Source organism: Seriola lalandi, unplaced genomic scaffold (assembly GCF_002814215.2).
Source record: "Seriola lalandi dorsalis isolate HSWRI2012SDOR001 ecotype SW California unplaced genomic scaffold, Sedor1 jcf7180002054735, whole genome shotgun sequence".
NCBI lineage: Eukaryota > Metazoa > Chordata > Actinopteri > Carangiformes > Carangidae > Seriola > Seriola lalandi.
This window is the reverse complement of record NW_019525288.1, coordinates 2,136,815-2,147,431: the sequence shown is the minus strand read 5'-3', so window position 1 is coordinate 2,147,431 and position 10,617 is coordinate 2,136,815.

Genomic DNA, 10,617 nt, shown 5'->3' with positions numbered 1-10,617 from the left:
AACAAAAGAGTCACACTTTAGACATAGGCCATTATACAACAGGGGTAGAATTGCATGTTCCCCTCAACTGAGGATTCAGGCGATTTTACCAGAGGTGGCCAGCATCATGAGGGGGTGATTTAGGCAAAAAAAACATTTTTGTCAAAAAATGACTTAGGCCATTATTTTAGGAAGGTGACGATATTAGAGTTAATTACAGAGTACACGAATATTTGATTTTTTAAAATCCTTAAGCTTTCAGTTCTGTGATGGTCCCTCTATTTTTGAAAGATTTTGCAGTAAGAGAGAAGAACTTTACTTTGATTTTTTTTTTTTCAGTTTTAAAATATGTACCGAAGAACAGATTGTTGTGTTGAAATGAGCAGTCTATTTTTTTTTTCCAGAGATAAAAATAAAGCCCTCCAAATGTCAGCTATACACAGTGGTGTTCTGGTATTTGTAGAAGTGGGAGAGTGTCAGAGGTCATCTGCCACTGGTTTTTATGTCAGCATCCAAGTGCTTTAACAGATGGCTTTGTCGAGTTTGTTGCATTTTCACTTTTTGTACTTTTTTTATACGTTTTGTACTTCATTTACCCTTTTTTACCCCAGCACGCAGGTGTATCCCGACTGCAGAAGGAGCAATCAGACTTTGACTGACTGTATCATTCATGGAGCTGGATGACGAACTCTCTTTGTCTCTGTCTTCACCCCCTTCTGTCTGCCTTTAACGCCAATTTCAGATCTTTTGTCACATCTTGTTGACCATCCACACTATATAGTTGTGTTTCTCCTGTCTCTTTCTTCACTTTTCTAATTTTCAAAATAGAAAAAAAACATAATTTTATTGTACATTTTTAGAAGCTAGTAATAATGTGGTTGCAAAGTCATGGTGAACTCAATTACACTCGCCGTTTCCACCATGTTTAATATGAATATAATTTGGCAAAAATATTATTGGTAATTCAAAATGTTTGACACTGAATGAATATGTAAATTTATGTTATTGAATTGGCACTTCTTACAGTAATATGATCACAAATAAAACATATCTAAAAATTTCTTTTTTGCCTGTCCTCTCTCTTCTTTTTCTTAGCCTACTTTTTTTTCCCAGTGTTTGTAAGGCCCCTGGTGAAGGTCATGCTAGAAGCAGGAGTAAACATAGTAATTTATGGACACTGCGTGTAATTGTAGTCTTCTGCTTGGACACAAGGAAGAAGGAGGCATCAAATCGCAGTGTGATATTTTTTGGGGTCTTATTAAGGACCCACATGGAAACAGTAGGCAACAAAGAGAGAAAGAGAAAGAACATATACTAAATATCGATAGCTGAAAATCAATTATGCCGTAGCTTCTGCCTTGATCATTATTATTATTATTATTTTTAGCTTCAACCTATGCTGCAACATGAAGCAACAGGAATAAATCACATCTTTTACTGGATTAGATAAAAAATAAAATAAATAAAAAAAAAAACAACCTTCAAGTACAACCACCAAAAAACACCTCCTCTGAAGTAGCTCCAAGCAGAAAAAAAAGCCAGCATTCAACATAACATCCAATGAATGCACTGAGGTACAGTATGTCTGTAAACTTACACGATGAATCGGGGCACACTTGATAGATAGGGGGGCTTGATTTGATATTCAAAACAAGCTTAGAATGACATAAACCACACTGTGTGATTCACCGTTTCATTTGTCTATTTGTTAAATTGTATTTATTGTCTAAGGATTCTGCCTTTCTCTCTACTTAGTTTATAGCTGAACAGTTGTTTTACAGTTACATCATGTTTAGACTGTGCACTTGAGAACTTTCCATGATGCTGATCTCGAGGCTGGGACTGGCCAAAGGTTCTATCTTGGCTGCTTCTTCTTCCCTGCCCACGCCAGTGGCAAGGTTGTCAGCAGCGGGAAGTGCCAGTCAATAACTTACCATGTCCAATCATTGTCTTCACCTGTTGCCTGACACAGTTAATGTTCTCGGGTCTTGAGTTCACCTCTCATGCCAAAGACTGGCCAAGTTAGAGCAGTTATAGTAAGTTGCCTTGTTGGTTGCTGTGTTTATGCTTTGCCAAGGTAACACATTTGTTAAGCATATCTCCTGCCTCTATCTGGACTAGGGTCCTTATTGCTATGGCTAGCAGCTTTCTCGCCTTTGCCAAGGTGTCAACTGAAGAGTGAAGTTCTTTAAAATATCAGGAAAATTATACTGAATATCAAAAGTTTCAGTCGACACTACCCTTGCCAGAAAAACAACAACGTCAGTAGTTTGTCCAAACCCTCAAAACAATCTGTTTACATTTTTGTGACGTATGTTGTTGTCTTGCCAATACTAATTGTTGTGAATGAAAGGCGTGAGTGCTGTCATGATGTTATAACCCCATTTTCAGCAAGCTGCCACTGAAGACATAAACTCATGTATCTGGGTTTCTGTTCCATGATTGTTCAATAAAGCTTAGAGTAATGATGAATATTGATGATATGATAAAATGAATAAGGAAATCTGTTAATTGATATTGTACCAGCTTTACTACAGAACAAGACCTGAAGGTTTAACCCCTCATTATCAACAATGAACCCACAACAAAAGGTTCTCATATAAGCATTTGCATTATATTGTAGCAACGGTAGACAGTACAGTAGCTGTGATTTCTAAAAGAGTTGCCATTTTTTTATGAAAACAATCTTACTGGAATTTTTGTGGGTCCTCAGTAAATGTGAGCTCCGTGAATTGTTAGCAATATTAGAAATAGAAGCAACAGACGTAGAGTAGCAATTTTACAGCACAAAGCAAGATTGCTTTAAAGCATAAAACAGCAATTGTTTAGCCTTTTGTCGACACAATTTTAGTCCAGATCCTCTTTTCTAACAGGATAATTTCAGCTTTGAGCTGCGTCTGCTTGGAAAACATATTCACTGTTATCAGCGTTTTTCAGTGCTCTTCCTTCTTACTCTTCAAAATAGACGCAGAAGATGACAAATGATGACAGAATGAGGAGTAACATCCACGTTACAACAGAAGATTGTAGATTTCTGAAAAATGCAGTCCTGATAATCAATAGTCAACATAATTTATGGAAAAAATGATTTGATTAACTAATATTTTTGCAGTAATGAAGAGTTTCAGAGTACACGAGAACCCTTGTTGACTTTGCAATAATACTAAAAGGTTGGGTTTTTTTTGTTTTTGTTTTTAATTCTGATGATTTTCTCTCTGCTTCCATCTATTCTGATGGTCTGCCAGACAGTTCCTTAGCAACTGAAAACACACATTATCCCTCGACAGCACCATTCCCTCACACTCCCACCCCAGCATCTCTGTTTCCCCAGGTCTTCCGCTAAAGAGGCAGAAAATGAGTTTCCTCTTTGATGTTGGAGCATAATGCAAGCAGTGCCACGACTACTGTATACCACTGTGGTAATGGAGAACAAAGCCCAAGGAGGTGAGCAAGTGCAACCCTTGACTTTTCAATCCTCCTTTGCCTTTCTTAATACCACCACCTACAATCACTAGCACTTCTCATTAAAGGGCTCTTCCCATTAGAGTGAGTCAGTCCTTCTGAGTCTCTGGCCACAAGTCTTCGGTTATTTCTCATCAGTCCCACGCTGTTTTCATTATGCCTTCTCTTCTCCATATTCCTGAAACGAGACTAGCAGCCGTAAACATAACAGAAAATATGGTTTTGTTTTGAAAAACAGCCCCTACATAGAGAAGAGAAGTTGGGTTGGCCCCAGATAATCAATGGGAAAGCGTCAGTCTATTGAATAAAACTCTGTTTCAGGCAAAGATCTGGGTTAAAAAGAAGCATCTAAGGTGCCTTTTTACATGAAACTTTTCTGCTGCTCGAAACAGAGATACCACAGATGCTTTTGAGCACTAATCCAGAAATACTCTACACAGATGGTCTCAAAACCAATCACAGGAAAGCTTCAGGTTGGTGCCAAAGGCATTATTTTGATCATATAGTGCAAAGTACATTCATAAGTTCCACTACTGACTGTGAGACAAACCTAAATATTTCAGCTATATACTAACCCCAAACTAAAATAACAAATAACTAAAATAAATAATAATTCACAGTCTGCATTCATGCATATAGTATGCTGGATATAAATGGTATTTGTTTAAACCGATTAGTCATTACATTTAACCTAATCAAACTGTGAATGTTCCATAAGCTTAACCACATGTTTACCATCGTAACCATGAGGACAAATGTTGTGGGGGCATTGTTTTTCAGGAGACTCTTCAATGGATCGTACCAGAGGGAGAGACCACCTACATGGCTGTTCAGGTTGGAGGGTTGTTGAAATAGGAAAACAGAAGACACAATTTATGAGCAGGAATACTATTGATCTTTTCAAACTTTTGGCTAATCTTTTTGTTTGCTTGTGAATAGCGGGACATTTCTGCATTTTAAGGCCACTAAAAAAAAAAAATACAATTTGGTATTTCCCATTAAAATCTAAAATACATGAAAATACCACAAACATGGGTGCTTACACTGAAGCAGTGTCACCTCTTGCTAATATGGTTCCACCTCACAAGACTTATCTCGTTTGTGAGACAATCCACCTTAAAATATTCAGCAATCCGCTTTAGCATAAATACTGAAGCAGATTTAATGGATCTTACCCAAACACTCAAACCCACAGTCATCCAGTTGCCAGTCTGTGCTCTTTTGTGTTTTCGGTGCTTATGATTATGGTGTGTAAATCTTTACTATTTGCCACAATAACTGAGCATGTAGTAGGTCCACAACAGAAGAAAACTGAACAAACAAACACACACTCGTCAGTTCTACTCCATACTTAACAGGTTTAATACGACTGCAAACTCAATACACCAATCTAAACTGAACGGGTGTATATGACAGGGATGAAAACAAGAGAGCAGGGTAAATGGGGACCTCAGCTGATTTATAGCTTCTCTTCTCTCAATGAGAGGCCAGGTGTTTGGATGGCAGTAATCCTTGTCTCTCTGTCTCTCTATCAGCCAAAAGCAGAGGAGCTCTGCTGCAAAGATGGCCTCTTGGCCCAACTAGGCCTTGATTGGATTAACGTTTCTTTTAAAAAGAATTACTGGTGTTATCGGGTTCTGTGCTTGCGTTAGTGATTCATTTTCTTGAACCTGTGACAACTTTAGTTTTATCCTTTGTCTTACCAGAGACTCTGAACTGAAATAGACTCGCTTCATGGAATTCAATGCTTTTAAAGGTTGACACATAAAATACCCCCTGGTGATTTTGAGAGAAAAGATTAAAGTCAATAAAGGACTTATTGAGAATTTCTGTATCAGTTATCTATCACTGTGACAATATTGCAAGTCATCATGCCGGGCCAGTCTGTCTGGACACTGTTTTAGAAAATGGAATATATACAAGGAACCCTTGGGCTTTCACCACAAAAAATTCTGCTTCTATTTCTATTAAGTTCTTTCTCCTAATGAAGTTAGCATGCTAACCAGCTAGCTCCAGCCCGGTCAGTGTAGCGCCCAGTCTGCCCTGAAGAAGTAGTGATGCTCAGAGTCTCTGCTAGAGAGTAACACAAATAGAAAGTGATTTCAGTGAGCTTTTTTTTCTTTTCCTTTTTTTTTTTTAACGTGGCCCACCCTTCCCATGCTACTCAGTCTTCTAGACTGTTCACGTTCTTCAAAGTGCAGCGTCATATCATCCATATGTGTACGAGAGACTGACATTGATGGCTTCCCTTAAGGGTCAAAAGTGGTGGCCTAAACTTCACTTCCTTAATGTGTATTGTCTATGGTGAGATGTGCGAGTCTCTGGCTTCATCCCTATGCTTGAACAGAGTCTTGGTAAAATAGAGTTAAACTTGACCTGGCACAATAATGCTTTAGGTCTGTAAGCAGAGAAGGATCCCTCTTATTTGTCACCTTTGTTCTTCTCAAAATTATTTGGACAGCTTGTATGTGACTGGATGTATGGAAACCATATCAAACATACTTCTCAAATGTAATAATTATGTTTAATGGTAAATAAACAAAATAAAAAATCATTTTAGTTTGGCCAACATTTCATCTCGCCAAGAAAAAGTATTGTAATATCTGACTCACAGCTTACAGTACAGTCACACACTCCATGTAATGTGACTCACTGTGGGCGGAAAAGTGTTTGTGAACACCATCGCTTCTGCATTTACCAGACATTTTATTAGACAGACAGGATCCTGAGAAACGTTTCAGTCTCAGTCTGTCATGGACTTTGATAGCTGAGCATTTCAAGAATGTAAAACTGAACTAGTCTGTGTAACATCTAAGTCATCTTGATAATGTCCCTCCTGTTCATCGTCTTCAATTACAGCAATGATTAATGTTAAATGAGGTTTGTAAAAGTGAAATGGATAACAGGGAAATGACATTCCTTTTTCTGAATATTTGGGTAATTAGTGTGTTTCAACAAGAAATACTTTTATCAAGCTATGCTTGATATTTCTGATTCAAATCCAACTCATTCTCATGTAAGATCCATCGCTTTTAGACTTTCAAAGAACCTAGTAAATGAAATATCCAATGGACAGTCAACTCATGCAACCCACTCATGCAAACTGCAGTGTGAAAAGGTTTAAGACAATATAATGTATGGCTTATATGAAGGAAAACTACTATTATGCAAAGGTGTAATGAATACATATGAGCTGTCTTTCAGAGTCCAATGACAACTGAGAAAATAGTGTGGTTTTCTAAAGCTACCTCAGACATAGAGGACCTGACTTTGCAAGGGCAAAGTCAGTAATCCTGTCACATGCTGATTGGTTCGGATGCATTTGAATGACAGCGCTCACCTCATCAGGTATAAGTTCATGTTTGTGTGCACTCCACTCGAGTCTGAGTTGCATTCTAAAGAAAGCTTGATGCTCACATTAGCATCCCCCGTGGAGCCCAGGCAGAGACGTCCTGGTCATTTGCATGCAGCACTCACGCTTGCCTCCCTGTGCTCAAACTGACTGACAATTATAAACAGGAAGTTATTTTCCATTGGTATAACAATGTACACAGGTTTACTTCAAATATCTTCTGTGATACTCCAGTGTTTTCTGGTATAGCCCACATTACTCAGAGCTGGAGCAATTTAACAAACTACTTTGTGCCCTTCTTTAAAAGAAACATTTCACATGTTGTATTTTAATTGGTGTAGATTCCCAACAAGGCAGTGCTTCATACAGCACCATCACTGCTACAAACATATTTTGAATACTTCTCGAGAGCAGTTGTTGGAAAGGAAATAAAAGGCTAACTACTAATGGAATAAAATATATCAACAGATGTAGTGGACTTTTAGCGGTTTTGTTTTGCTATGTGTTGATTTGGAAAATAAAATAAATCAACGATATTTCTGATAATTAAGTGACAGCTGTGTAGAATTAGTAGTAAATAGGGATATAGGGATACAAATGGGGCTGAAGTGGCTCATAAATGACAAGAGATAAAAGGAGTGAGTGAGACACACACACACACACCTTAATTGTACAGTTGGTTCATTGGCTTTTTTGGGGCATAAAACACACCGACTCTACAAACCCGGAAGCCCTTCAACTCATGCAAAAAATACAAGGTGAAAATCCTCTCACAAACGGCAGCTCTCGCTGGGTTCCTGTTCAATGGGTGGTGACGTCATCACTCTCAGTGCTTGCAATAGTTTCCGTCAGTGACTGCGTTTTTTCGTCTTTCTTTCTCCGACTCTTCATTTGCCATTGTGTGTGAATGAACACAATGTAAGTTTATTTATTTGTTATATATCGATTTATATACATAAACATTAGTGATTTACTCAGCAGTCAAGTTGCATGATTAGTTGAAAATAAGGAAGAATTGTAAGATTGTTTAGTTTAGTTGGGGGATTTACTTGGGTTTGGTTTTGTGGTCAGTGTGTTGCAATTGTTATTACTGTTAGCCTTTAAATTTTACTATCTATTAAGAATTGTAAAAAGAATTATCAGGGCTTGTGCAATTTCTTTTGATGTAATCTTCATTACTGATCCAATCATGTTACATTAAATCTTACATCCTGGAGCTCATAATTGCTCAGCACTGTAATAGGTTAAATGGTGACCTTGTTTAACTAAGGTTAATGTAGCTTTATATTAAGGAGACAGTGGGCCAAACTGAGCACTGGCTAAGGATAAATAGGTTCAGTTGTATAATGATTGAAGTTACGTGGCCTGTTATGTTAATTCCCAGATTCGTTTTCTTGTAGACCACACAAACACATTGGATTTTACTCATATTCACATTTTTCACTCTGTGATGAAGTAAAGTGACTTGAGCGTTGTCTTCGACCCGATTGTCTGACTAGAATCACATCTGTTGACACAGACCTGTTACATGTCTAATGGACAGTAGTCCTTAGCATAATGTCCATTGGACCAATTTTCACTATACAACAACAATATGTGGTTGTAGAGCAACGACCACAGAAAGTGCTGGCGCTCTTATCACAAGAGACTGTTGATTACAAGAGGGTGAGTTGAAATCACTGATGAAGTATGCCATAAGTAATAGGGCTATATCATATTGATGTTGACTTTACAGAAAACATTATAGACAATATTATGCATATTGTGTAATAGCATAGTCTTTGTATATCTGTAACATGAACTGTATATTTTGATTGGTTAAGGTGCCTTAGTTGTGTCACCAAATGTCTATGTATGTCTCTGGAGGCAAAAAAGCAAAAGTAAGTTGCCATCAGTCTTCTTGTCAAACTTTTTGCTAATAAACCCATTTCCAAAAACTTTAAACTATTTCTTTAATAATTATAGAGAGATGCTGAAATGACTTTTAAAAATGCCTTACCGGAGAACATTATTTCCATAGGCAATTGAGGATCTGATTTCCCAAAGAAATGTAAATTAGCTTCTTATTGTGAAAAAATGCATTTAGAATGTTGATTTAAAGCAAAAAAAAAAGAGCATGTTGTTAAAAGTAACTTTATGATTCATCTGTAGTCTGTGTTACTATAAAAAAGAAAAAAGCATTACGTCTATACACTCAAGCACTTGTACACCTGCTTATTATCCATTCAGCCAATCATGTGGTAGCAGCACAAAGCATATAATCATGCAGCTACAGGTTCACTTAATGTAATCACAGTTACTTTGACTGTGGCAGGACTGTTGGTATCACACTATTTTAACCTTGTGCAGCAGCTGTATTTCTTGCAAACTAGGAACCATCTTGCCAGGCTCCAAGCTATTCACTTGTGGCAGAATAACAGTGGTTTGGGCCAATCGGAGGAACTACTGGCAGCTATGGAGAAGCGACTGTTTTGGTATTCATAAAAGAGCCTCTTAAGCAAAGATTTTCCTTTTGAAAATATCAAGAATCATCTAAAGACATGCTAACTAGCTTTCAAAGCTCCTCAGACTGGTGGTTGTTGTTGTATTGTGTTTCCTCTTTGGCACTCTTTTACTACATCATATGATAGACAGATGGTTCACTCCAATCACCTGCCAAGTGTTTTTTTTGAAAGCGTCTCCCATTTTCCAGTTTCCAACGAAGCCTTCCCTGATGGTTCCCTGCAACAAACCATCTGGCTCATCATGTTAAGACAACTGTGGATCTCCTGGGATATTTTAAGTGCAAATATCTGGAGTTTCTAAAACAAAAAACAAACAAACAAACACAAAAAAAAAAAAAAAAAAGACTGAAATGCCTTGTTGATGAGAGAGGTCAGAGGAGTTGAATGGCCAGACTGGTTCTAGCTGACAGAAAAGCTATGGTAACTCTGATAACCACTCTTTACGACTGTGGTGAGCAGAGAAGCATCTCAGAACGAACAACACATCAAACAATGAGGTGGATGAGCTACAGCAGCAGAAGACCACATTGGGTTCCACTCCTTTCTGCCCAGAACATTAGTCTGATGCTGCAGTGGGCACAGCAGTAGACAATTGAAGACTGGAAAAACTTAACCTGATCTGATGAATCTGGATTTCTGCTGAGGCAGCAGATGGTAGATTCAGAATTTGGCATAAACAAAACGAATCCATGGACCCGACCTGACTTCTGTCAACAGTCCAGGCTGGTGGTGGTGGCACATTATGGGCCCTTCAATACCAATCAATCATTGTTTGAATGCCCGAATATTGTTGCTGACCATGTGCTTCCCTTTATGGATATAATTTACCATCTTCCAACATGTACTTCCAGCAGGATAATGCACCATGTCACAGAGCAAAAGTCGTCTCAAACTGGTTTCCTGAACATGACAATGAGTTCAGTGCACTTCAGTGGCCTCCCCAGTCTCCATCTGAATCAGATCTGGATCCTATGGGATGTGGTAGAACAGCAGATTGGCAGCACAAATGTGCAGCTGACAAATCTGCAGAAAATATGTGATGCAATCATGTCAACATGGACATGACAGCACTGAATGTTTCCAACATGTTGTGGAATCTATGGCACAATGAACTGAGGCTGTTGTGAGAGCAAAGGGAGGCCCTATTTAGTTTTAGTATGATGTAAGTGCTCGGTGAGTGTACACCATCACCATTAGGTAGATGTTTAGCACAAGTAAAAGTCATGCAGCAATGGAGGACAGATGCTTGTTTGTTAAATAAAAAACTTGAAAATGAAATGATTCTTTTCATGTCTCTCATTGTCTCAATCAGACTAGAGA